This window comes from Coffea arabica, chromosome 11e (assembly GCF_036785885.1).
Source record: "Coffea arabica cultivar ET-39 chromosome 11e, Coffea Arabica ET-39 HiFi, whole genome shotgun sequence".
In the NCBI taxonomy this organism is placed as follows: domain Eukaryota; kingdom Viridiplantae; phylum Streptophyta; class Magnoliopsida; order Gentianales; family Rubiaceae; genus Coffea; species Coffea arabica.
In genome coordinates, this window is record NC_092331.1 from 41,263,513 (window position 1) to 41,290,401 (window position 26,889).

Consider the following 26,889-nt stretch of genomic DNA (forward strand, 5'->3'; position numbering starts at 1 on the left):
AATTTTTATTACTTGATTATGTAATTAGTTTTGTGAGAAATTGATTTTATTAGAAATTACAGTGATAAATTAATAAATTAAAATTAAGTTTCGGGTCATTTCGGGTCGACCCGCCGCCCCGTAAACCTGAAATTTTCGGGTTCGGGTCAGCATACCTGACCCGTCACGGGTTGGCGGGTCGGGGTTCGGGTCAACAGATTTTCTGGCGGGTCTGTTGACCCGAACCCGACCCGCCAACCTGATTTGGACCCGAATTGCCACCCCTAACTGCAAGCGTGAAGGATTGATTTCATGATAATTTAGAGTTGCGGGATGAGGGAAAAAAACAGGGTGCAAATCAATAACAAAAAAAAATATAAAGTAAATAAATAAAAGGATAAGAGGAAAATGCTTGAATTGACGCTTAAAATGAATTTCGGTCTAGAAAAGCCACACTGCTTCGCAGGACGGGGTAGTTTAAAAGAATAACGCGAAAGGAACATGGCGGGTGCGATCATACCAGCACTAATGCACCGGATCCCATCAGAACTCCGAAGTTAAGCGTGCTTGGGCGAGAGTAGTACTAGGATGGGTGACCCCCTGGGAAGTCCTCGTGTTGCACCCCTCTCTTTTTTGTTTCGAAATCCAAATTTCCTATTCGTTCTTTATCCTGTAGTAATTTAGCTCCGTCGGAACGATTGCTTAATATTTTGCTTCTTGTCGAAGCGTGAAGGAGGATCTGAAGGCGCGAGACAAATCAGGAACGGTACGGCTCGATCAAAGCCCGGATCGTCGCTCAAATTTGTCGGCGCAAATGTATCACCGCAACTAGGGGTGGCAATTTTCGACACGACCTGAAAACACGACACGAACCTAACACGAAATTAATGGGTTTGGGTTGAGGTTTCGGGAATTCGGGTCAGAATCGGGTTGGACCCGATGAACCCGAAAAGAAAACCGGTCGATTTCGGGTCAACCCGTGGTGACCTGATATGACCCGATATGACCCGTTTACGAATTAAAAATAATTTAATAAACATAAAAATAATTTTATCTAACTAAACTAAGTTATTCTTTTTTTCAAAGGCATTAATTACTTAATCCTAAACGAATTTATTTAATTTGTGTGAAGTTGAAATTATTATACTTGGACAAATAATATATTATATTATTTTTCACTTTTGTATTGTTTTAATTTATTTTATATTTTGCTTGGGATAAAACACTTTTACGGTGTTTAATTTATTTTAGATTTGATTTGGAATCATTTATTTAAATTTTTATTACTTGATTATGTAATTAGTTTTGTGAGAAATTGATTTTATTAGAAATTACAGTGATAAATTAATAAATTAAAATTAAGTTTCGGGTCATTTCGGGTCGACCCGCCACCCCGTAAACCTGAAATTTTCGGGTTCGGGTCAGCATACCTGACCCGTCACGGGTTGGCGGGTCGGGGTTCGGGTCAACAGATTTTCTGGCGGGTCTGTTGACCCGAACCCGACCCGCCAACCTGATTTGGACCCGAATTGCCACCCCTAACTGCAAGCGTGAAGGATTGATTTCATGATAATTTAGAGTTGCGGGATGAGGGAAAAAAACAGGGTGCAAATCCATAACAAAAAAAAATATAAAGTAAATAAATAAAAGGATAAGAGGAAAATGCTTGAATTGACGCTTAAAATGAATTTCGGTCTAGAAAACCCACACTGCTTCGCAGGACGGGGTAGTTTAAAAGAATAAAGCGAAAGGAACATGGCGGGTGCGATCATACCAGCATTAATGCACCGGATCCCATCAGAACTCCGAAGTTAAGCGTGCTTGGGCGAGAGTAGTACTAGGATGGGTGACCCCCTGGGAAGTCCTCGTGTTGCACCCCTTTCTTTTTTGTTTCGAAATCCAAATTTCCTATTCGTTCTTTATCCTGTAGTAATTTATCTCCGTCGGAACGATTGCTTAATATTTTGCTTCTTGTCAAAGCGTGAAGGAGGATCTGAAGGCGCGAGACAAATCAGGAACGGTACGGCTCGATCAAAGCCCGGATCGTCGCTCAAATTTGTCGGCGCAAATGTATCACCGCAACTAGGGGTGGCAATTTTCGACACGACACGAACCTAACACGAAATTAATGGGTTTGGGTTGAGGTTTCGGGAATTCGGGTCAGAATCGGGTTGGACCCGATGAACCCGAAAAGAAAACCGGTCGATTTCGGGCCAACCCGTGGTGACCTGATATGACCCGATATGACCCGTTTACGAATTAAAAATAATTTAATAAACATAAAAATAATTTTATCTAACTAAACTAAGTTATTCTTTTTTTCAAAGGCATTAATTACTTAATCCTAAACGAATTTATTTAATTTGTGTGAAGTTGAAATTATTATACTTGGACAAATAATATATTATATTATTTTTCACTTTTGTATTGTTTTAATTTATTTTATATTTTGCTTGGGATAAAACACTTTTACGGTGTTTAATTTATTTTAGATTTGATTTGGAATCATTTATTTAAATTTTTATTACTTGATTATGTAATTAGTTTTGTGAGAAATTGATTTTATTAGAAATTACAGTGATAAATTAATAAATTAAAATTAAGTTTCGGGTCATTTCGGGTCGACCCGCCGCCCCGTAAACCTGAAATTTTCGGGTTCGGGTCAGCATACCTGACCCGTCACGGGTTGGCGGGTCGGGGTTCGGGTCAACAGATTTTCTGGCGGGTCTGTTGACCCGAACCCGACCCGCCAACCTGATTTGGACCCGAATTGCCACCCCTAACTGCAAGCGTGAAGGATTGATTTCATGATAATTTAGAGTTGCGGGATGAGGGAAAAAAACAGGGTGCAAATCAATAACAAAAAAAAATATAAAGTAACTAAATAAAAGGATAAGAGGAAAATGCTTGAATTGACGCTTAAAATGAATTTCGGTCTAGAAAAGCCACACTGCTTCGCAGGACGGGGTAGTTTAAAAGAATAACGCGAAAGGAACATGGCGGGTGCGATCATACCAGCACTAATGCACCGGATCCCATCAGAACTCCGAAGTTAACCGTGCTTGGGCGAGAGTAGTACTAGGATGGGTGACCCCCTGGGAAGTCCTCGTGTTGCACCCCTCTCTTTTTTGTTTCGAAATCCAAATTTCCTATTCGTTCTTTATCCTGTAGTAATTTAGCTCCGTCGGAACGATTGCTTAATATTTTGCTTCTTGTCGAAGCGTGAAGGAGGATCTGAAGGCGCGAGACAAATCAGGAACGGTACGGCTCGATCAAAGCCCGGATCGTCGCTCAAATTTGTCGGCGCAAATGTATCACCGCAACTAGGGGTGGCAATTTTCGACACGACACGAACCTAACACGAAATTAATGGGTTTGGGTTGAGGTTTCGGGAATTCGGGTCAGAATCGGGTTGGACCCGATGAACCCGAAAAGAAAACCGGTCGATTTCGGGCCAACCCGTGGTGACCTGATATGACCCGATATGACCCGTTTACGAATTAAAAATAATTTAATAAACATAAAAATAATTTTATCTAACTAAACTAAGTTATTCTTTTTTTCAAAGGCATTAATTACTTAATCCTAAACGAATTTATTTAATTTGTGTGAAGTTGAAATTATTATACTTGGACAAATAATATATTATATTATTTTTCACTTTTGTATTGTTTTAATTTATTTTATATTTTGCTTGGGATAAAACACTTTTACGGTGTTTAATTTATTTTAGATTTGATTTGGAATCATTTATTTAAATTTTTATTACTTGATTATGTAATTAGTTTTGTGAGAAATTGATTTTATTAGAAATTACAGTGATAAATTAATAAATTAAAATTAAGTTTCGGGTCATTTCGGGTCGACCCGCCGCCCCGTAAACCTGAAATTTTCGGGTTCGGGTCAGCATACCTGACCCGTCACGGGTTGGCGGGTCGGGGTTCGGGTCAACAGATTTTCTGGCGGGTCTGTTGACCCGAACCCGACCCGCCAACCTGATTTGGACCCGAATTGCCACCCCTAACTGCAAGCGTGAAGGATTGATTTCATGATAATTTAGAGTTGCGGGATGAGGGAAAAAAACAGGGTGCAAATCAATAACAAAAAAAAATATAAAGTAAATAAATAAAAGGATAAGAGGAAAATGCTTGAATTGACGCTTAAAATGAATTTCGGTCTAGAAAAGCCACACTGCTTCGCAGGACGGGGTAGTTTAAAAGAATAACGCGAAAGGAACATGGCGGGTGCGATCATACCAGCACTAATGCACCGGATCCCATCAGAACTCCGAAATTAAGCGTGCTTGGGCGAGAGTAGTACTAGGATGGGTGACCCCCTGGGAAGTCGTCGTGTTGCACCCCTCTCTTTTTTGTTTCGAAATCCAAATTTCCTATTCGTTCTTTATCCTGTAGTAATTTAGCTCCGTCGGAACGATTGCTTAATATTTTGCTTCTTGTCGAAGCGTGAAGGAGGATCTGAAGGCGCGAGACAAATCAGGAACGGTACGGCTCGATCAAAGCCCGGATCGTCGCTCAAATTTGTCGGCGCAAATGTATCACCGCAACTAGGGGTGGCAATTTTCGACACGACACGAACCTAACACGAAATTAATGGGTTTGGGTTGAGGTTTCGGGAATTCGGGTCAGAATCGGGTTGGACCCGATGAACCCGAAAAGAAAACCGGTCGATTTCGGGCCAACCCGTGGTGACCTGATATGACCCGTTTACGAATTAAAAATAATTTAATAAACATAAAAATAATTTTATCTAACTAAACTAAGTTATTCTTTTTTTCAAAGGCATTAATTACTTAATCCTAAACGAATTTATTTAATTTGTGTGAAGTTGAAATTATTATACTTGGACAAATAATATATTATATTATTTTTCACTTTTGTATTGTTTTAATTTATTTTATATTTTGCTTGGGATAAAACACTTTTACGGTGTTTAATTTATTTTAGATTTGATTTGGAATCATTTATTTAAATTTTTATTACTTGATTATGTAATTAGTTTTGTGAGAAATTGATTTTATTAGAAATTACAGTGATAAATTAATAAATTAAAATTAAGTTTCGGGTCATTTCGGGTCGACCCGCCGCCCCGTAAACCTGAAATTTTCGGGTTCGGGTCAGCATACCTGACCCGTCACGGGTTGGCGGGTCGGGGTTCGGGTCAACAGATTTTCTGGCGGGTCTGTTGACCCGAACCCGACCCGCCAACCTGATTTGGACCCGAATTGCCACCCCTAACTGCAAGCGTGAAGGATTGATTTCATGATAATTTAGAGTTGCGGGATGAGGGAAAAAAACAGGGTGCAAATCAATAACAAAAAAAAATATAAAGTAAATAAATAAAAGGATAAGAGGAAAATGCTTGAATTGACGCTTAAAATGAATTTCGGTCTAGAAAAGCCACACTGCTTCGCAGGACGGGGTAGTTTAAAAGAATAAAGCGAAAGGAACATGGCGGGTGCGATCATACCAGCACTAATGCACCGGATCCCATCAGAACTCCGAAGTTAAGCGTGCTTGGGCGAGAGTAGTACTAGGATGGGTGACCCCCTGGGAAGTCCTCGTGTTGCACCCCTCTCTTTTTTGTTTCGAAATCCAAATTTCCTATTCGTTCTTTATCCTGTAGTAATTTAGCTCCGTCGGAACGATTGCTTAATATTTTGCTTCTTGTCGAAGCGTGAAGGAGGATCTGAAGGCGCGAGACAAATCAGGAACGGTACGGCTCGATCAAAGCCCGGATCGTCGCTCAAATTTGTCGGCGCAAATGTATCACCGCAACTAGGGGTGGCAATTTTCGACACGACCTGAAAACACGACACGAACCTAACACGAAATTAATGGGTTTGGGTTGAGGTTTCGGGAATTCGGGTTGGACCCAATGAACCCGAAAAGAAAACCGGTCGATTTCGGGTCAACCGGTGGTGACCTGATATGACCCGTTTACGAATTAAAAATAATTTAATAAACATAAAAATAATTTTATCTAACTAAACTAAGTTATTCTTTTTTTCAAAGGCATTAATTACTTAATCCTAAACGAATTTATTTAATTTGTGTGAAGTTGAAATTATTATACTTGGACAAATAATATATTATATTATTTTTCACTTTTGTATTGTTTTAATTTATTTTATATTTTGCTTGGGATAAAACACTTTTACGGTGTTTAATTTATTTTAGATTTGATTTGGAATCATTTATTTAAATTTTTATTACTTGATTATGTAATTAGTTTTGTGAGAAATTGATTTTATTAGAAATTACAGTGATAAATTAATAAATTAAAATTAAGTTTCGGGTCATTTCGGGTCGACCCGCCGCCCCGTAAACCTGAAATTTTCGGGTTCGGGTCAGCATACCTGACCCGTCACGGGTTGGCGGGTCGGGGTTCGGGTCAACAGATTTTCTGGCGGGTCTGTTGACCCGAACCCGACCCGCCAACCTGATTTGGACCCGAATTGCCACCCCTAACTGCAAGCGTGAAGGATTGATTTCATGATAATTTAGAGTTGCGGGATGAGGGAAAAAAACAGGGTGCAAATCAATAACAAAAAAAAATATAAAGTAAATAAATAAAAGGATAAGAGGAAAATGCTTGAATTGACGCTTAAAATGAATTTCGGTCTAGAAAAGCCACACTGCTTCGCAGGACGGGGTAGTTTAAAAGAATAAAGCGAAAGAAACATGGCGGGTGCGATCATACCAGCACTAATGCACCGGATCTCATCAGAACTCCGAAGTTAAGCGTGCTTGGGCGAGAGTAGTACTAGGATGGGTGACCCCCTGGGAAGTCCTCGTGTTGCACCCCTCTCTTTTTTGTTTCGAAATCCAAATTTCCTATTCGTTCTTTATCCTGTAGTAATTTAGCTCCGTCGGAACGATTGCTTAATATTTTGCTTCTTGTCGAAGCGTGAAGGAGGATCTGAAGGCGCGAGACAAATCAGGAACGGTACGGCTCGATCAAAGCCCGGATCGTCGCTCAAATTTGTCGGCGCAAATGTATCACCGCAACTAGGGGTGGCAATTTTCGACACGACGTGAAAACACGACACGAACCTAACACGAAATTAATGGGTTTGGGTTGAGGTTTCGGGAATTCGGGTCAGAATCGGGTTGGACCCGATGAACCCGAAAAGAAAACCGGTCGATTTCGGGTCAACCCGTGGTGACCTGATATGACCCGATATGACCCGTTTACGAATTAAAAATAATTTAATAAACATAAAAATAATTTTATCTAACTAAACTAAGTTATTCTTTTTTTCAAAGGCATTAATTACTTAATCCTAAACGAATTTATTTAATTTGTGTGAAGTTGAATTTATTATACTTGGACAAATAATATATTATATTATTTTTCACTTTTGTATTGTTTTAATTTATTTTATATTTTGCTTGGGATAAAACACTTTTACGGTGTTTAATTTATTTTAGATTTGATTTGGAATCATTTATTTAAATTTTTATTACTTGATTATGTAATTAGTTTTGTGAGAAATTGATTTTATTAGAAATTACAGTGATAAATTAATAAATTAAAATTAAGTTTCGGGTCATTTCGGGTCGACCCGCCGCCCCGTAAACCTGAAATTTTCGGGTTCGGGTCAGCATACCTGACCCGTCACGGGTTGGCGGGTCGGGGTTCGGGTCAACAGATTTTCTGGCGGGTCTGTTGACCCGAACCCGACCCGCCAACCTGATTTGGACCCGAATTGCCACCCCTAACTGCAAGCGTGAAGGATTGATTTCATGATAATTTAGAGTTGCGGGATGAGGGAAAAAAACAGGGTGCAAATCAATAACAAAAAAAAATATAAAGTAAATAAATAAAAGGATAAGAGGAAAATGCTTGAATTGACGCTTAAAATGAATTTCGGTCTAGAAAAGCCACACTGCTTCGCAGGACGGGGTAGTTTAAAAGAATAACGCGAAAGGAACATGGCGGGTGCGATCATACCAGCACTAATGCACCGGATCCCATCAGAACTCCGAAGTTAAGCGTGCTTGGGCGAGAGTAGTACTAGGATGGGTGACCCCCTGGGAAGCCCTCGTGTTGCACCCCTCTCTTTTTTGTTTCGAAATCCAAATTTCCTATTCGTTCTTTATCCTGTAGTAATTTAGCTCCGTCGGAACGATTGCTTAATATTTTGCTTCTTGTCGAAGCGTGAAGGAGGATCTGAAGGCGCGAGACAAATCAGGAACGGTACGGCTCGATCAAAGCCCGGATCGTCGCTCAAATTTGTCGGCGCAAATGTATCACCGCAACTAGGGGTGGCAATTTTCGACACGACCTGAAAACACGACACGAACCTAACACGAAATTAATGGGTTTGGGTTGAGGTTTCGGGAATTCGGGTCAGAATCGGGTTGGACCCGATGAACCCGAAAAGAAAACCGGTCGATTTCGGGTCAACCCGTGGTGACCAGATATGACCCGTTTACGAATTAAAAATAATTTAATAAACATAAAAATAATTTTATCTAACTAAACTAAGTTATTCTTTTTTTCAAAGGCATTAATTACTTAATCCTAAACGAATTTATTTAATTTGTGTGAAGTTGAAATTATTATACTTGGACAAATAATATATTATATTATTTTTCACTTTTGTATTGTTTTAATTTATTTTATATTTTGCTTGGGATAAAACACTTTTACGGTGTTTAATTTATTTTAGATTTGATTTGGAATCATTTATTTAAATTTTTATTACTTGATTATGTAATTAGTTTTGTGAGAAATTGATTTTATTAGAAATTACAGTGATAAATTAATAAATTAAAATTAAGTTTCGGGTCATTTCGGGTCGACCCGCCGCCCCGTAAACCTGAAATTTTCGGTTTCGGGTCAGCATACCTGACCCGTCACGGGTTGGCGGGTCGGGGTTCGGGTCAACAGATTTTCTGGCGGGTCTGTTGACCCGAACCCGACCCGCCAACCTGATTTGGACCCGAATTGCCACCCCTAACTGCAAGCGTGTAGGATTGATTTCATGATAATTTAGAGTTGCGGGATGAGGGAAAAAAACAGGGTGCAAATCAATAACAAAAAAAAATATAAAGTAAATAAATAAAAGGATAAGAGGAAAATGCTTGAATTGACGCTTAAAATGAATTTCGGTCTAGAAAAGCCACACTGCTTCGCAGGACGGGGTAGTTTAAAAGAATAAAGCGAAAGGAACATGGCGGGTGCGATCATACCAGCACTAATGCACCGGATCCCATCAGAACTCCGAAGTTAAGCGTGCTTGGGCGAGAGTAGTACTAGGATGGGTGACCCCCTGGGAAGTCCTCGTGTTGCACCCCTCTCTTTTTTGTTTCGAAATCCAAATTTCCTATTCGTTCTTTATCCTGTAGTAATTTAGCTCCGTCGGAACGATTGCTTAATATTTTGCTTCTTGTTGAAGCGTGAAGGAGGATCTGAAGGCGCGAGACAAATCAGGAACGGTACGGCTCGATCAAAGCCCGGATCGTCGCTCAAATTTGTCGGCGCAAATGTATCACCGCAACTAGGGGTGGCAATTTTCGACACGACCTGAAAACACGACACGAACCTAACACGAAATTAATGGGTTTGGGTTGAGGTTTCGGGAATTCGGGTCAGAATCGGGTTGGACCCGATGAACCCGAAAAGAAAACCGGTCGATTTCGGGTCAACCCGTGGTGACCTGATATGACCCGATATGACCCGTTTACGAATTAAAAATAATTTAATAAACATAAAAATAATTTTATCTAACTAAACTAAGTTATTCTTTTTTTCAAAGGCATTAATTACTTAATCCTAAACGAATTTATTTAATTTGTGTGAAGTTGAAATTATTATACTTGGACAAATAATATATTATATTATTTTTCACTTTTGTATTGTTTTAATTTATTTTATATTTTGCTTGGGATAAAACACTTTTACGGTGTTTAATTTATTTTAGATTTGATTTGGAATCATTTATTTAAATTTTTATTACTTGATTATGTAATTAGTTTTGTGAGAAATTGATTTTATTAGAAATTACAGTGATAAATTAATAAATTAAAATTAAGTTTCGGGTCATTTCGGGTCGACCCGCCGCCCCGTAAACCTGAAATTTTCGGGTTCGGGTCAGCATACCTGACCCGTCACGGGTTGGCGGGTCGGGGTTCGGGTCAACAGATTTTCTGGCGGGTCTGTTGACCCGAACCCGACCCGCCAACCTGATTTGGACCCGAATTGCCACCCCTAACTGCAAGCGTGAAGGATTGATTTCATGATAATTTAGAGTTGCGGGATGAGGGAAAAAAACAGGGTGCAAATCAATAACAAAAAAAAATATAAAGTAAATAAATAAAAGGATAAGAGGAAAATGCTTGAATTGACGCTTAAAATGAATTTCGGTCTAGAAAAGCCACACTGCTTCGCAGGACGGGGTAGTTTAAAAGAATAAAGCGAAAGGAACATGGCGGGTGCGATCATACCAGCACTAATGCACCGGATCCCATCAGAACTCCGAAGTTAAGCGTGCTTGGGCGAGAGTAGTACTAGGATGGGTGACCCCCTGGGAAGTCCTCGTGTTGCACCCCTCTCTTTTTTGTTTCGAAATCCAAATTTCCTATTCGTTCTTTATCCTGTAGTAATTTAGCTCCGTCGGAACGATTGCTTAATATTTTGCTTCTTGTCGAAGCGTGAAGGAGGATCTGAAGGCGCGAGACAAATCAGGAACGGTACGGCTCGATCAAAGCCCGGATCGTCGCTCAAATTTGTCGGCGCAAATGTATCACCGCAACTAGGGGTGGCAATTTTCGACACGACCTGAAAACACGACACGAACCTAACACGAAATTAATGGGTTTGGGTTGAGGTTTCGGGAATTCGGGTCAGAATCGGGTTGGACCCGATGAACCCGAAAAGAAAACCGGTCGATTTCGGGTCAACCCGTGGTGACCTGATATGACCCGATATGACCCGTTTACGAATTAAAAATAATTTAATAAACATAAAAATAATTTTATCTAACTAAACTAAGTTATTCTTTTTTTCAAAGGCATTAATTACTTAATCCTAAACGAATTTATTTAATTTGTGTGAAGTTGAATTTATTATACTTGGACAAATAATATATTATATTATTTTTCACTTTTGTATTGTTTTAATTTATTTTATATTTTGCTTGGGATAAAACACTTTTACGGTGTTTAATTTATTTTAGATTTGATTTGGAATCATTTATTTAAATTTTTATTACTTGATTATGTAATTAGTTTTGTGAGAAATTGATTTTATTAGAAATTACAGTGATAAATTAATAAATTAAAATTAAGTTTCGGGTCATTTCGGGTCGACCCGCCGCCCCGTAAACCTGAAATTTTCGGGTTCGGGTCAGCATACCTGACCCGTCACGGGTTGGCGGGTCGGGGTTCGGGTCAACAGATTTTCTGGCGGGTCTGTTGACCCGAACCCGACCCGCCAACCTGATTTGGACCCGAATTGCCACCCCTAACTGCAAGCGTGAAGGATTGATTTCATGATAATTTAGAGTTGCGGGATGAGGGAAAAAAACAGGGTGCAAATCAATAACAAAAAAAAATATAAAGTAAATAAATAAAAGGATAAGAGGAAAATGCTTGAATTGACGCTTAAAATGAATTTCGGTCTAGAAAAGCCACACTGCTTCGCAGGACGGGGTAGTTTAAAAGAATAACGCGAAAGGAACATGGCGGGTGCGATCATACCAGCACTAATGCACCGGATCCCATCAGAACTCCGAAGTTAAGCGTGCTTGGGCGAGAGTAGTACTAGGATGGGTGACCCCCTGGGAAGTCCTCGTGTTGCACCCCTCTCTTTTTTGTTTCGAAATCCAAATTTCCTATTCGTTCTTTATCCTGTAGTAATTTAGCTCCGTCGGAACGATTGCTTAATATTTTGCTTCTTGTCGAAGCGTGAAGGAGGATCTGAAGGCGCGAGACAAATCAGGAACGGTACGCCTCGATCAAAGCCCGGATCGTCGCTCAAATTTGTCGGCGCAAATGTATCACCGCAACTAGGGGTGGCAATTTTCGACACGACCTGAAAACACGACACGAACCTAACACGAAATTAATGGGTTTGGGTTGAGGTTTCGGGAATTCGGGTCAGAATCGGGTTGGACCCGATGAACCCGAAAAGAAAACCGGTCGATTTCGGGTCAACCCGTGGTGACCTGATATGACCCGATATGACCCGTTTACGAATTAAAAATAATTTAATAAACATAAAAATAATTTTATCTAACTAAACTAAGTTATTCTTTTTTTCAAAGGCATTAATTACTTAATCCTAAACGAATTTATTTAATTTGTGTGAAGTTGAAATTATTATACTTGGACAAATAATATATTATATTATTTTTCACTTTTGTATTGTTTTAATTTATTTTATATTTTGCTTGGGATAAAACACTTTTACGGTGTTTAATTTATTTTAGATTTGATTTGGAATCATTTATTTAAATTTTTATTACTTGATTATGTAATTAGTTTTGTGAGAAATTGATTTTATTAGAAATTACAGTGATAAATTAATAAATTAAAATTAAGTTTCGGGTCATTTCGGGTCGACCCGCCACCCCGTAAACCTGAAATTTTCGGGTTCGGGTCAGCATACCTGACCCGTCACGGGTTGGCGGGTCGGGGTTCGGGTCAACAGATTTTCTGGCGGGTCTGTTGACCCGAACCCGACCCGCCAACCTGATTTGGACCCGAATTGCCACCCCTAACTGCAAGCGTGAAGGATTGATTTCATGATAATTTAGAGTTGCGGGATGAGGGAAAAAAACAGGGTGCAAATCCATAACAAAAAAAAATATAAAGTAAATAAATAAAAGGATAAGAGGAAAATGCTTGAATTGACGCTTAAAATGAATTTCGGTCTAGAAAACCCACACTGCTTCGCAGGACGGGGTAGTTTAAAAGAATAAAGCGAAAGGAACATGGCGGGTGCGATCATACCAGCATTAATGCACCGGATCCCATCAGAACTCCGAAGTTAAGCGTGCTTGGGCGAGAGTAGTACTAGGATGGGTGACCCCCTGGGAAGTCCTCGTGTTGCACCCCTTTCTTTTTTGTTTCGAAATCCAAATTTCCTATTCGTTCTTTATCCTGTAGTAATTTATCTCCGTCGGAACGATTGCTTAATATTTTGCTTCTTGTCAAAGCGTGAAGGAGGATCTGAAGGCGCGAGACAAATCAGGAACGGTACGGCTCGATCAAAGCCCGGATCGTCGCTCAAATTTGTCGGCGCAAATGTATCACCGCAACTAGGGGTGGCAATTTTCGACACGACACGAACCTAACACGAAATTAATGGGTTTGGGTTGAGGTTTCGGGAATTCGGGTCAGAATCGGGTTGGACCCGATGAACCCGAAAAGAAAACCGGTCGATTTCGGGCCAACCCGTGGTGACCTGATATGACCCGATATGACCCGTTTACGAATTAAAAATAATTTAATAAACATAAAAATAATTTTATCTAACTAAACTAAGTTATTCTTTTTTTCAAAGGCATTAATTACTTAATCCTAAACGAATTTATTTAATTTGTGTGAAGTTGAAATTATTATACTTGGACAAATAATATATTATATTATTTTTCACTTTTGTATTGTTTTAATTTATTTTATATTTTGCTTGGGATAAAACACTTTTACGGTGTTTAATTTATTTTAGATTTGATTTGGAATCATTTATTTAAATTTTTATTACTTGATTATGTAATTAGTTTTGTGAGAAATTGATTTTATTAGAAATTACAGTGATAAATTAATAAATTAAAATTAAGTTTCGGGTCATTTCGGGTCGACCCGCCGCCCCGTAAACCTGAAATTTTCGGGTTCGGGTCAGCATACCTGACCCGTCACGGGTTGGCGGGTCGGGGTTCGGGTCAACAGATTTTCTGGCGGGTCTGTTGACCCGAACCCGACCCGCCAACCTGATTTGGACCCGAATTGCCACCCCTAACTGCAAGCGTGAAGGATTGATTTCATGATAATTTAGAGTTGCGGGATGAGGGAAAAAAACAGGGTGCAAATCAATAACAAAAAAAAATATAAAGTAACTAAATAAAAGGATAAGAGGAAAATGCTTGAATTGACGCTTAAAATGAATTTCGGTCTAGAAAAGCCACACTGCTTCGCAGGACGGGGTAGTTTAAAAGAATAACGCGAAAGGAACATGGCGGGTGCGATCATACCAGCACTAATGCACCGGATCCCATCAGAACTCCGAAGTTAAGCGTGCTTGGGCGAGAGTAGTACTAGGATGGGTGACCCCCTGGGAAGTCCTCGTGTTGCACCCCTCTCTTTTTTGTTTCGAAATCCAAATTTCCTATTCGTTCTTTATCCTGTAGTAATTTAGCTCCGTCGGAACGATTGCTTAATATTTTGCTTCTTGTCGAAGCGTGAAGGAGGATCTGAAGGCGCGAGACAAATCAGGAACGGTACGGCTCGATCAAAGCCCGGATCGTCGCTCAAATTTGTCGGCGCAAATGTATCACCGCAACTAGGGGTGGCAATTTTCGACACGACACGAACCTAACACGAAATTAATGGGTTTGGGTTGAGGTTTCGGGAATTCGGGTCAGAATCGGGTTGGACCCGATGAACCCGAAAAGAAAACCGGTCGATTTCGGGCCAACCCGTGGTGACCTGATATGACCCGATATGACCCGTTTACGAATTAAAAATAATTTAATAAACATAAAAATAATTTTATCTAACTAAACTAAGTTATTCTTTTTTTCAAAGGCATTAATTACTTAATCCTAAACGAATTTATTTAATTTGTGTGAAGTTGAAATTATTATACTTGGACAAATAATATATTATATTATTTTTCACTTTTGTATTGTTTTAATTTATTTTATATTTTGCTTGGGATAAAACACTTTTACGGTGTTTAATTTATTTTAGATTTGATTTGGAATCATTTATTTAAATTTTTATTACTTGATTATGTAATTAGTTTTGTGAGAAATTGATTTTATTAGAAATTACAGTGATAAATTAATAAATTAAAATTAAGTTTCGGGTCATTTCGGGTCGACCCGCCGCCCCGTAAACCTGAAATTTTCGGGTTCGGGTCAGCATACCTGACCCGTCACGGGTTGGCGGGTCGGGGTTCGGGTCAACAGATTTTCTGGCGGGTCTGTTGACCCGAACCCGACCCGCCAACCTGATTTGGACCCGAATTGCCACCCCTAACTGCAAGCGTGAAGGATTGATTTCATGATAATTTAGAGTTGCGGGATGAGGGAAAAAAACAGGGTGCAAATCAATAACAAAAAAAAATATAAAGTAAATAAATAAAAGGATAAGAGGAAAATGCTTGAATTGACGCTTAAAATGAATTTCGGTCTAGAAAAGCCACACTGCTTCGCAGGACGGGGTAGTTTAAAAGAATAACGCGAAAGGAACATGGCGGGTGCGATCATACCAGCACTAATGCACCGGATCCCATCAGAACTCCGAAATTAAGCGTGCTTGGGCGAGAGTAGTACTAGGATGGGTGACCCCCTGGGAAGTCGTCGTGTTGCACCCCTCTCTTTTTTGTTTCGAAATCCAAATTTCCTATTCGTTCTTTATCCTGTAGTAATTTAGCTCCGTCGGAACGATTGCTTAATATTTTGCTTCTTGTCGAAGCGTGAAGGAGGATCTGAAGGCGCGAGACAAATCAGGAACGGTACGGCTCGATCAAAGCCCGGATCGTCGCTCAAATTTGTCGGCGCAAATGTATCACCGCAACTAGGGGTGGCAATTTTCGACACGACACGAACCTAACACGAAATTAATGGGTTTGGGTTGAGGTTTCGGGAATTCGGGTCAGAATCGGGTTGGACCCGATGAACCCGAAAAGAAAACCGGTCGATTTCGGGTCAACCCGTGGTGACCTGATATGACCCGTTTACGAATTAAAAATAATTTAATAAACATAAAAATAATTTTATCTAACTAAACTAAGTTATTCTTTTTTTCAAAGGCATTAATTACTTAATCCTAAACGAATTTATTTAATTTGTGTGAAGTTGAAATTATTATACTTGGACAAATAATATATTATATTATTTTTCACTTTTGTATTGTTTTAATTTATTTTATATTTTGCTTGGGATAAAACACTTTTACGGTGTTTAATTTATTTTAGATTTGATTTGGAATCATTTATTTAAATTTTTATTACTTGATTATGTAATTAGTTTTGTGAGAAATTGATTTTATTAGAAATTACAGTGATAAATTAATAAATTAAAATTAAGTTTCGGGTCATTTCGGGTCGACCCGCCGCCCCGTAAACCTGAAATTTTCGGGTTCGGGTCAGCATACCTGACCCGTCACGGGTTGGCGGGTCGGGGTTCGGGTCAACAGATTTTCTGGCGGGTCTGTTGACCCGAACCCGACCCGCCAACCTGATTTGGACCCGAATTGCCACCCCTAACTGCAAGCGTGAAGGATTGATTTCATGATAATTTAGAGTTGCGGGATGAGGGAAAAAAACAGGGTGCAAATCAATAACAAAAAAAAATATAAAGTAAATAAATAAAAGGATAAGAGGAAAATGCTTGAATTGACGCTTAAAATGAATTTCGGTCTAGAAAAGCCACACTGCTTCGCAGGACGGGGTAGTTTAAAAGAATAAAGCGAAAGGAACATGGCGGGTGCGATCATACCAGCACTAATGCACCGGATCCCATCAGAACTCCGAAGTTAAGCGTGCTTGGGCGAGAGTAGTACTAGGATGGGTGACCCCCTGGGAAGTCCTCGTGTTGCACCCCTCTCTTTTTTGTTTCGAAATCCAAATTTCCTATTCGTTCTTTATCCTGTAGTAATTTAGCTCCGTCGGAACGATTGCTTAATATTTTGCTTCTTGTCGAAGCGTGAAGGAGGATCTGAAGGCGCGAGACAAATCAGGAACGGTACGGCTCGATCAAAGCCCGGATCGTCGCTCAAATTTGTCGGCGCAAATGTATCACCGCAACTAGGGGTGGCAATTTTCGACACGACCTGAAAACACGACACGAACCTAACACGAAATTAATGGGTTTGGGTTGAGGTTTCGGGAATTCGGGTTGGACCCAATGAACCCGAAAAGAAAACCGGTCGATTTCGGGTCAACCGGTGGTGACCTGATATGACCCGTTTACGAATTAAAAATAATTTAATAAACATAAAAATAATTTTATCTAACTAAACTAAGTTATTCTTTTTTTCAAAGGCATTAATTACTTAATCCTAAACGAATTTATTTAATTTGTGTGAAGTTGAAATTATTATACTTGGACAAATAATATATTATATTATTTTTCACTTTTGTATTGTTTTAATTTATTTTATATTTTGCTTGGGATAAAACACTTTTACGGTGTTTAATTTATTTTAGATTTGATTTGGAATCATTTATTTAAATTTTTATTACTTGATTATGTAATTAGTTTTGTGAGAAATTGATTTTATTAGAAATTACAGTGATAAATTAATAAATTAAAATTAAGTTTCGGGTCATTTCGGGTCGACCCGCCGCCCCGTAAACCTGAAATTTTCGGGTTCGGGTCAGCATACCTGACCCGTCACGGGTTGGCGGGTCGGGGTTCGGGTCAACAGATTTTCTGGCGGGTCTGTTGACCCGAACCCGACCCGCCAACCTGATTTGGACCCGAATTGCCACCCCTAACTGCAAGCGTGAAGGATTGATTTCATGATAATTTAGAGTTGCGGGATGAGGGAAAAAAACAGGGTGCAAATCAATAACAAAAAAAAATATAAAGTAAATAAATAAAAGGATAAGAGGAAAATGCTTGAATTGACGCTTAAAATGAATTTCGGTCTAGAAAAGCCACACTGCTTCGCAGGACGGGGTAGTTTAAAAGAATAAAGCGAAAGAAACATGGCGGGTGCGATCATACCAGCACTAATGCACCGGATCCCATCAGAACTCCGAAGTTAAGCGTGCTTGGGCGAGAGTAGTACTAGGATGGGTGACCCCCTGGGAAGTCCTCGTGTTGCACCCCTCTCTTTTTTGTTTCGAAATCCAAATTTCCTATTCGTTCTTTATCCTGTAGTAATTTAGCTCCGTCGGAACGATTGCTTAATATTTTGCTTCTTGTCGAAGCGTGAAGGAGGATCTGAAGGCGCGAGACAAATCAGGAACGGTACGGCTCGATCAAAGCCCGGATCGTCGCTCAAATTTGTCGGCGCAAATGTATCACCGCAACTAGGGGTGGCAATTTTCGACACGACGTGAAAACACGACACGAACCTAACACGAAATTAATGGGTTTGGGTTGAGGTTTCGGGAATTCGGGTCAGAATCGGGTTGGACCCGATGAACCCGAAAAGAAAACCGGTCGATTTCGGGTCAACCCGTGGTGACCTGATATGACCCGATATGACCCGTTTACGAATTAAAAATAATTTAATAAACATAAAAATAATTTTATCTAACTAAACTAAGTTATTCTTTTTTTCAAAGGCATTAATTACTTAATCCTAAACGAATTTATTTAATTTGTGTGAAGTTGAATTTATTATACTTGGACAAATAATATATTATATTATTTTTCACTTTTGTATTGTTTTAATTTATTTTATATTTTGCTTGGGATAAAACACTTTTACGGTGTTTAATTTATTTTAGATTTGATTTGGAATCATTTATTTAAATTTTTATTACTTGATTATGTAATTAGTTTTGTGAGAAATTGATTTTATTAGAAATTACAGTGATAAATTAATAAATTAAAATTAAGTTTCGGGTCATTTCGGGTCGACCCGCCGCCCCGTAAACCTGAAATTTTCGGGTTCGGGTCAGCATACCTGACCCGTCACGGGTTGGCGGGTCGGGGTTCGGGTCAACAGATTTTCTGGCGGGTCTGTTGACCCGAACCCGACCCGCCAACCTGATTTGGACCCGAATTGCCACCCCTAACTGCAAGCGTGAAGGATTGATTTCATGATAATTTAGAGTTGCGGGATGAGGGAAAAAAACAGGGTGCAAATCAATAACAAAAAAAAATATAAAGTAAATAAATAAAAGGATAAGAGGAAAATGCTTGAATTGACGCTTAAAATGAATTTCGGTCTAGAAAAGCCACACTGCTTCGCAGGACGGGGTAGTTTAAAAGAATAACGCGAAAGGAACATGGCGGGTGCGATCATACCAGCACTAATGCACCGGATCCCATCAGAACTCCGAAGTTAAGCGTGCTTGGGCGAGAGTAGTACTAGGATGGGTGACCCCCTGGGAAGCCCTCGTGTTGCACCCCTCTCTTTTTTGTTTCGAAATCCAAATTTCCTATTCGTTCTTTATCCTGTAGTAATTTAGCTCCGTCGGAACGATTGCTTAATATTTTGCTTCTTGTCGAAGCGTGAAGGAGGATCTGAAGGCGCGAGACAAATCAGGAACGGTACGGCTCGATCAAAGCCCGGATCGTCGCTCAAATTTGTCGGCGCAAATGTATCACCGCAACTAGGGGTGGCAATTTTCGACACGACCTGAAAACACGACACGAACCTAACACGAAATTAATGGGTTTGGGTTGAGGTTTCGGGAATTCGGGTCAGAATCGGGTTGGACCCGATGAACCCGAAAAGAAAACCGGTCGATTTCGGGTCAACCCGTGGTGACCAGATATGACCCGTTTACGAATTAAAAATAATTTAATAAACATAAAAATAATTTTATCTAACTAAACTAAGTTATTCTTTTTTTCAAAGGCATTAATTACTTAATCCTAAACGAATTTATTTAATTTGTGTGAAGTTGAAATTATTATACTTGGACAAATAATATATTATATTATTTTTCACTTTTGTATTGTTTTAATTTATTTTATATTTTGCTTGGGATAAAACACTTTTACGGTGTTTAATTTATTTTAGATTTGATTTGGAATCATTTATTTAAATTTTTATTACTTGATTATGTAATTAGTTTTGTGAGAAATTGATTTTATTAGAAATTACAGTGATAAATTAATAAATTAAAATTAAGTTTCGGGTCATTTCGGGTCGACCCGCCGCCCCGTAAACCTGAAATTTTCGGGTTCGGGTCAGCATACCTGACCCGTCACGGGTTGGCGGGTCGGGGTTCGGGTCAACAGATTTTCTGGCGGGTCTGTTGACCCGAACCCGACCCGCCAACCTGATTTGGACCCGAATTGCCACCCCTAACTGCAAGCGTGAAGGATTGATTTCATGATAATTTAGAGTTGCGGGATGAGGGAAAAAAACAGGGTGCAAATCCATAACAAAAAAAAATATAAAGTAAATAAATAAAAGGATAAGAGGAAAATGCTTGAATTGACGCTTAAAATGAATTTCGGTCTAGAAAAGCCACACTGCTTCGCAGGACGGGGTAGTTTAAAAGAATAAAGCGAAAGGAACATGGCGGGTGCGATCATACCAGCATTAATGCACCGGATCCCATCAGAACTCCGAAGTTAAGCGTGCTTGGGCGAGAGTAGTACTAGGATGGGTGACCCCCTGGGAAGTCCTCGTGTTGCACCCCTTTCTTTTTTGTTTCGAAATCCAAATTTCCTATTCGTTCTTTATCCTGTAGTAATTTAGCTCCGTCGGAACGATTGCTTAATATTTTGCTTCTTGTCAAAGCGTGAAGGAGGATCTGAAGGCGCGAGACAAATCAGGAACGGTACGGCTCGATCAAAGCCCGGATCGTCGCTCAAATTTGTCGGCGCAAATGTATCACCGCAACTAGGGGTGGCAATTTTCGACACGACACGAACCTAACACGAAATTAATGGGTTTGGGTTGAGGTTTCGGGAATTCGGGTCAGAATCGGGTTGGACCCGATGAACCCGAAAAGAAAACCGGTCGATTTCGGGCCAACCCGTGGTGACCTGATATGACCCGATATGACCCGTTTACGAATTAAAAATAATTTAATAAACATAAAAATAATTTTATCTAACTAAACTAAGTTATTCTTTTTTTCAAAGGCATTAATTACTTAATCCTAAACGAATTTATTTAATTTGTGTGAAGTTGAAATTATTATACTTGGACAAATAATATATTATATTATTTTTCACTTTTGTATTGTTTTAATTTATTTTATATTTTGCTTGGGATAAAACACTTTTACGGTGTTTAATTTATTTTAGATTTGATTTGGAATCATTTATTTAAATTTTTATTACTTGATTATGTAATTAGTTTTGTGAGAAATTGATTTTATTAGAAATTACAGTGATAAATTAATAAATTAAAATTAAGTTTCGGGTCATTTCGGGTCGACCCGCCGCCCCGTAAACCTGAAATTTTCGGGTTCGGGTCAGCATACCTGACCCGTCACGGGTTGGCGGGTCGGGGTTCGGGTCAACAGATTTTCTGGCGGGTCTGTTGACCCGAACCCGACCCGCCAACCTGATTTGGACCCGAATTGCCACCCCTAACTGCAAGCGTGAAGGATTGATTTCATGATAATTTAGAGTTGCGGGATGAGGGAAAAAAACAGGGTGCAAATCAATAACAAAAAAAAATATAAAGTAAATAAATAAAAGGATAAGAGGAAAATGCTTGAATTGACGCTTAAAATGAATTTCGGTCTAGAAAAGCCACACTGCTTCGCAGGACGGGGTAGTTTAAAAGAATAAAGCGAAAGAAACATGGCGGGTGCGATCATACCAGCACTAATGCACCGGATCCCATCAGAACTCCGAAGTTAAGCGTGCTTGGGCGAGAGTAGTACTAGGATGGGTGACCCCCTGGGAAGTCCTCGTGTTGCACCCCTCTCTTTTTTGTTTCGAAATCCAAATTTCCTATTCGTTCTTTATCCTGTAGTAATTTAGCTCCGTCGGAACGATTGCTTAATATTTTGCTTCTTGTCGAAGCGTGAAGGAGGATCTGAAGGCGCGAGACAAATCAGGAACGGTACGGCTCGATCAAAGCCCGGATCGTCGCTCAAATTTGTCGGCGCAAATGTATCACCGCAACTAGGGGTGGCAATTTTCGACACGACGTGAAAACACGACACGAACCTAACACGAAATTAATGGGTTTGGGTTGAGGTTTCGGGAATTCGGGTCAGAATCGGGTTGGACCCGATGAACCCGAAAAGAAAACCGGTCGATTTCGGGTCAACCCGTGGTGACCTGATATGACCCGATATGACCCGTTTACGAATTAAAAATAATTTAATAAACATAAAAATAATTTTATCTAACTAAACTAAGTTATTCTTTTTTTCAAAGGCATTAATTACTTAATCCTAAACGAATTTATTTAATTTGTGTGAAGTTGAATTTATTATACTTGGACAAATAATATATTATATTATTTTTCACTTTTGTATTGTTTTAATTTATTTTATATTTTGCTTGGGATAAAACACTTTTACGGTGTTTAATTTATTTTAGATTTGATTTGGAATCATTTATTTAAATTTTTATTACTTGATTATGTAATTAGTTTTGTGAGAAATTGATTTTATTAGAAATTACAGTGATAAATTAATAAATTAAAATTAAGTTTCGGGTCATTTCGGGTCGACCCGCCGCCCCGTAAACCTGAAATTTTCGGGTTCGGGTCAGCATACCTGACCCGTCACGGGTTGGCGGGTCGGGGTTCGGGTCAACAGATTTTCTGGCGGGTCTGTTGACCCGAACCCGACCCGCCAACCTGATTTGGACCCGAATTGCCACCCCTAACTGCAAGCGTGAAGGATTGATTTCATGATAATTTAGAGTTGCGGGATGAGGGAAAAAAACAGGGTGCAAATCAATAACAAAAAAAAATATAAAGTAAATAAATAAAAGGATAAGAGGAAAATGCTTGAATTGACGCTTAAAATGAATTTCGGTCTAGAAAAGCCACACTGCTTCGCAGGACGGGGTAGTTTAAAAGAATAACGCGAAAGGAACATGGCGGGTGCGATCATACCAGCACTAATGCACCGGATCCCATCAGAACTCCGAAGTTAAGCGTGCTTGGGCGAGAGTAGTACTAGGATGGGTGACCCCCTGGGAAGCCCTCGTGTTGCACCCCTCTCTTTTTTGTTTCGAAATCCAAATTTCCTATTCGTTCTTTATCCTGTAGTAATTTAGCTCCGTCGGAACGATTGCTTAATATTTTGCTTCTTGTCGAAGCGTGAAGGAGGATCTGAAGGCGCGAGACAAATCAGGAACGGTACGGCTCGATCAAAGCCCGGATCGTCGCTCAAATTTGTCGGCGCAAATGTATCACCGCAACTAGGGGTGGCAATTTTCGACACGACCTGAAAACACGACACGAACCTAACACGAAATTAATGGGTTTGGGTTGAGGTTTCGGGAATTCGGGTCAGAATCGGGTTGGACCCGATGAACCCGAAAAGAAAACCGGTCGATTTCGGGTCAACCCGTGGTGACCAGATATGACCCGTTTACGAATTAAAAATAATTTAATAAACATAAAAATAATTTTATCTAACTAAACTAAGTTATTCTTTTTTTCAAAGGCATTAATTACTTAATCCTAAACGAATTTATTTAATTTGTGTGAAGTTGAAATTATTATACTTGGACAAATAATATATTATATTATTTTTCACTTTTGTATTGTTTTAATTTATTTTATATTTTGCTTGGGATAAAACACTTTTACGGTGTTTAATTTATTTTAGATTTGATTTGGAATCATTTATTTAAATTTTTATTACTTGATTATGTAATTAGTTTTGTGAGAAATTGATTTTATTAGAAATTACAGTGATAAATTAATAAATTAAAATTAAGTTTCGGGTCATTTCGGGTCGACCCGCCGCCCCGTAAACCTGAAATTTTCGGGTTCGGGTCAGCATACCTGACCCGTCACGGGTTGGCGGGTCGGGGTTCGGGTCAACAGATTTTCTGGCGGGTCTGTTGACCCGAACCCGACCCGCCAACCTGATTTGGACCCGAATTGCCACCCCTAACTGCAAGCGTGAAGGATTGATTTCATGATAATTTAGAGTTGCGGGATGAGGGAAAAAAACAGGGTGCAAATCCATAACAAAAAAAAATATAAAGTAAATAAATAAAAGGATAAGAGGAAAATGCTTGAATTGACGCTTAAAATGAATTTCGGTCTAGAAAAGCCACACTGCTTCGCAGGACGGGGTAGTTTAAAAGAATAAAGCGAAAGGAACATGGCGGGTGCGATCATACCAGCATTAATGCACCGGATCCCATCAGAACTCCGAAGTTAAGCGTGCTTGGGCGAGAGTAGTACAAGGATGGGTGACCCCCTGGGAAGTCCTCGTGTTGCACCCCTTTCTTTTTTGTTTCGAAATCCAAATTTCCTATTCGTTCTTTATCCTGTAGTAATTTAGCTCCGTCGGAAAGATTGCTTAATATTTTGCTTCTTGTCAAAGCGTGAAGGAGGATCTGAAGGCGCGAGACAAATCAGGAACGGTACGGCTCGATCAAAGCCCGGATCGTCGCTCAAATTTGTCGGCGCAAATGTATCACCGCAACTAGGGGTGGCAATTTTCGACACGACACGAACCTAACACGAAATTAATGGGTTTGGGTTGAGGTTTCGGGAATTCGGGTCAGAATCGGGTTGGACCCGATGAACCCGAAAAGAAAACCGGTCGATTTCGGGCCAACCCGTGGTGACCTGATATGACCCGATATGACCCGTTTACGAATTAAAAATAATTTAATAAACATAAAAATAATTTTATCTAACTAAACTAAGTTATTCTTTTTTTCAAAGGCATTAATTACTTAATCCTAAACGAATTTATTTAATTTGTGTGAAGTTGAAATTATTATACTTGGACAAATAATATATTATATTATTTTTCACTTTTGTATTGTTTTAATTTATTTTATATTTTGCTTGGGATAAAACACTTTTACGGTGTTTAATTTATTTTAGATTTGATTTGGAATCATTTATTTAAATTTTTATTACTTGATTATGTAATTAGTTTTGTGAGAAATTGATTTTATTAGAAATTACAGTGATAAATTAATAAATTAAAATTAAGTTTCGGGTCATTTCGGGTCGACCCGCCGCCCCGTAAACCTGAAATTTTCGGGTTCGGGTCAGCATACCTGACCCGTCACGGGTTGGCGGGTCGGGGTTCGGGTCAACAGATTTTCTGGCGGGTCTGTTGACCCGAACCCGACCCGCCAACCTGATTTGGACCCGAATTGCCACCCCTAACTGCAAGCGTGAAGGATTGATTTCATGATAATTTAGAGTTGCGGGATGAGGGAAAAAAACAGGGTGCAAATCAATAACAAAAAAAAATATAAAGTAAATAAATAAAAGGATAAGAGGAAAATGCTTGAATTGACGCTTAAAATGAATTTCGGTCTAGAAAAGCCACACTGCTTCGCAGGACGGTGTAGTTTAAAAGAATAAAGCGAAAGGAACATGGCGGGTGCGATCATACCAGCACTAATGCACCGGATCCCATCAGAACTCCGAAGTTAAGCGTGCTTGGGCGAGAGTAGTACTAGGATGGGTGACCCCCTGGGATGTCCTCGTGTTGCATCCCTCTCTTTTTTGTTTCGAAATCCAAATTTCCTATTCGTTCTTTATCCTGTAGTAATTTAGCTCCGTCGGAACGATTGCTTAATATTTTGCTTCTTGTCGAAGCGTGAAGGAGGATCTGAAGGCGCGAGACAAATCAGGAACGGTACGCCTCGATCAAAGCCCGGATCGTCGCTCAAATTTGTCGGCGCAAATGTATCACCGCAACTAGGGGTGGCAATTTTCGACACGACCTGAAAACACGACACGAACCTAACACGAAATTAATGGGTTTGGGTTGAGGTTTCGGGAATTCGGGTCAGAATCGGGTTGGACCCGATGAACCCGAAAAGAAAACCGGTCGATTTCGGGTCAACCCGTGGTGACCTGATATGACCCGATATGACCCGTTTACGAATTAAAAATAATTTAATAAACATAAAAATAATTTTATCTAACTAAACTAAGTTATTCTTTTTTTCAAAGGCATTAATTACTTAATCCTAAACGAATTTATTTAATTTGTGTGAAGTTGAAATTATTATACTTGGACAAATAATATATTATATTATTTTTCACTTTTGTATTGTTTTAATTTATTTTATATTTTGCTTGGGATAAAACACTTTTACGGTGTTTAATTTATTTTAGATTTGATTTGGAATCATTTATTTGAATTTTTATTACTTGATTATGTAATTAGTTTTGTGAGAAATTGATTTTATTAGAAATTACAGTGATAAATTAATAAATTAAAATTAAGTTTCGGGTCATTTCGGGTCGACCCGCCACCCCGTAAACCTGAAATTTTCGGGTTCGGGTCAGCATACCTGACCCGTCACGGGTTGGCGGGTCGGGGTTCGGGTCAACAGATTTTCTGGCGGGTCTGTTGACCCGAACCCGACCCGCCAACCTGATTTGGACCCGAATTGCCACCCCTAACTGCAAGCGTGAAGGATTGATTTCATGATAATTTAGAGTTGCGGGATGAGGGAAAAAAACAGGGTGCAAATCCATAACAAAAAAAAATATAAAGTAAATAAATAAAAGGATAAGAGGAAAATGCTTGAATTGACGCTTAAAATGAATTTCGGTCTAGAAAAGCCACACTGCTTCGCAGGACGGGGTAGTTTAAAAGAATAAAGCGAAAGGAACATGGCGGGTGCGATCATACCAGCATTAATGCACCGGATCCCATCAGAACTCCGAAGTTAAGCGTGCTTGGGCGAGAGTAGTACTAGGATGGGTGACCCCCTGGGAAGTCCTCGTGTTGCACCCCTTTCTTTTTTGTTTCGAAATCCAAATTTCCTATTCGTTCTTTATCCTGTAGTAATTTAGCTCCGTCGGAACGATTGCTTAATATTTTGCTTCTTGTCAAAGCGTGAAGGAGGATCTGAAGGCGCGAGACAAATCAGGAACGGTACGG

The 26,889-nt window shown here is 39.5% G+C and overlaps 22 non-coding genes across 22 annotated transcripts; all 22 read left to right on the forward strand.

Annotated features, from left to right (window-relative positions):
* The first annotated feature begins 485 nt into the window (after positions 1-485).
* Positions 486-604, forward strand: LOC140028945 (5S ribosomal RNA). The gene has a single exon (XR_011832850.1). It is a non-coding gene; the product is annotated as a 5S ribosomal RNA (ribosomal RNA).
* Positions 605-1,739: 1,135 nt separating this feature from the next.
* LOC140030368 (5S ribosomal RNA) lies at positions 1,740-1,858 on the forward strand. The gene has a single exon (XR_011834282.1). It is a non-coding gene; the product is annotated as a 5S ribosomal RNA (ribosomal RNA).
* A 1,122-nt stretch (positions 1,859-2,980) lies between these two features.
* LOC140030780 (5S ribosomal RNA) lies at positions 2,981-3,099 on the forward strand. Its single transcript, XR_011834699.1, has one exon. It is a non-coding gene; the product is annotated as a 5S ribosomal RNA (ribosomal RNA).
* A 1,122-nt stretch (positions 3,100-4,221) lies between these two features.
* LOC140031685 (5S ribosomal RNA) lies at positions 4,222-4,340 on the forward strand. Its single transcript, XR_011835608.1, has one exon. It is a non-coding gene; the product is annotated as a 5S ribosomal RNA (ribosomal RNA).
* A 1,112-nt stretch (positions 4,341-5,452) lies between these two features.
* Positions 5,453-5,571, forward strand: LOC140028946 (5S ribosomal RNA). Its single transcript, XR_011832851.1, has one exon. It is a non-coding gene; the product is annotated as a 5S ribosomal RNA (ribosomal RNA).
* Positions 5,572-6,685: 1,114 nt separating this feature from the next.
* On the forward strand, positions 6,686-6,804 carry LOC140030603 (5S ribosomal RNA). Its single transcript, XR_011834518.1, has one exon. It is a non-coding gene; the product is annotated as a 5S ribosomal RNA (ribosomal RNA).
* A 1,135-nt stretch (positions 6,805-7,939) lies between these two features.
* Positions 7,940-8,058, forward strand: LOC140029818 (5S ribosomal RNA). Its single transcript, XR_011833732.1, has one exon. It is a non-coding gene; the product is annotated as a 5S ribosomal RNA (ribosomal RNA).
* A 1,125-nt stretch (positions 8,059-9,183) lies between these two features.
* LOC140028947 (5S ribosomal RNA) lies at positions 9,184-9,302 on the forward strand. Its single transcript, XR_011832852.1, has one exon. It is a non-coding gene; the product is annotated as a 5S ribosomal RNA (ribosomal RNA).
* A 1,135-nt stretch (positions 9,303-10,437) lies between these two features.
* Positions 10,438-10,556, forward strand: LOC140028948 (5S ribosomal RNA). The gene has a single exon (XR_011832853.1). It is a non-coding gene; the product is annotated as a 5S ribosomal RNA (ribosomal RNA).
* A 1,135-nt stretch (positions 10,557-11,691) lies between these two features.
* LOC140028949 (5S ribosomal RNA) lies at positions 11,692-11,810 on the forward strand. The gene has a single exon (XR_011832854.1). It is a non-coding gene; the product is annotated as a 5S ribosomal RNA (ribosomal RNA).
* Positions 11,811-12,945: 1,135 nt separating this feature from the next.
* LOC140030369 (5S ribosomal RNA) lies at positions 12,946-13,064 on the forward strand. The gene has a single exon (XR_011834283.1). It is a non-coding gene; the product is annotated as a 5S ribosomal RNA (ribosomal RNA).
* A 1,122-nt stretch (positions 13,065-14,186) lies between these two features.
* On the forward strand, positions 14,187-14,305 carry LOC140028950 (5S ribosomal RNA). Its single transcript, XR_011832855.1, has one exon. It is a non-coding gene; the product is annotated as a 5S ribosomal RNA (ribosomal RNA).
* Positions 14,306-15,427: 1,122 nt separating this feature from the next.
* LOC140031686 (5S ribosomal RNA) lies at positions 15,428-15,546 on the forward strand. The gene has a single exon (XR_011835609.1). It is a non-coding gene; the product is annotated as a 5S ribosomal RNA (ribosomal RNA).
* Positions 15,547-16,658: 1,112 nt separating this feature from the next.
* Positions 16,659-16,777, forward strand: LOC140028952 (5S ribosomal RNA). The gene has a single exon (XR_011832857.1). It is a non-coding gene; the product is annotated as a 5S ribosomal RNA (ribosomal RNA).
* Positions 16,778-17,891: 1,114 nt separating this feature from the next.
* LOC140028953 (5S ribosomal RNA) lies at positions 17,892-18,010 on the forward strand. Its single transcript, XR_011832858.1, has one exon. It is a non-coding gene; the product is annotated as a 5S ribosomal RNA (ribosomal RNA).
* Positions 18,011-19,145: 1,135 nt separating this feature from the next.
* Positions 19,146-19,264, forward strand: LOC140029819 (5S ribosomal RNA). Its single transcript, XR_011833733.1, has one exon. It is a non-coding gene; the product is annotated as a 5S ribosomal RNA (ribosomal RNA).
* Positions 19,265-20,389: 1,125 nt separating this feature from the next.
* Positions 20,390-20,508, forward strand: LOC140030370 (5S ribosomal RNA). The gene has a single exon (XR_011834284.1). It is a non-coding gene; the product is annotated as a 5S ribosomal RNA (ribosomal RNA).
* A 1,122-nt stretch (positions 20,509-21,630) lies between these two features.
* LOC140028954 (5S ribosomal RNA) lies at positions 21,631-21,749 on the forward strand. Its single transcript, XR_011832859.1, has one exon. It is a non-coding gene; the product is annotated as a 5S ribosomal RNA (ribosomal RNA).
* Positions 21,750-22,884: 1,135 nt separating this feature from the next.
* Positions 22,885-23,003, forward strand: LOC140029820 (5S ribosomal RNA). Its single transcript, XR_011833734.1, has one exon. It is a non-coding gene; the product is annotated as a 5S ribosomal RNA (ribosomal RNA).
* Positions 23,004-24,128: 1,125 nt separating this feature from the next.
* Positions 24,129-24,247, forward strand: LOC140031329 (5S ribosomal RNA). The gene has a single exon (XR_011835250.1). It is a non-coding gene; the product is annotated as a 5S ribosomal RNA (ribosomal RNA).
* A 1,122-nt stretch (positions 24,248-25,369) lies between these two features.
* On the forward strand, positions 25,370-25,488 carry LOC140031518 (5S ribosomal RNA). The gene has a single exon (XR_011835440.1). It is a non-coding gene; the product is annotated as a 5S ribosomal RNA (ribosomal RNA).
* Positions 25,489-26,623: 1,135 nt separating this feature from the next.
* Positions 26,624-26,742, forward strand: LOC140030372 (5S ribosomal RNA). The gene has a single exon (XR_011834286.1). It is a non-coding gene; the product is annotated as a 5S ribosomal RNA (ribosomal RNA).
* The last annotated feature ends 147 nt before the right edge of the window (positions 26,743-26,889 follow it).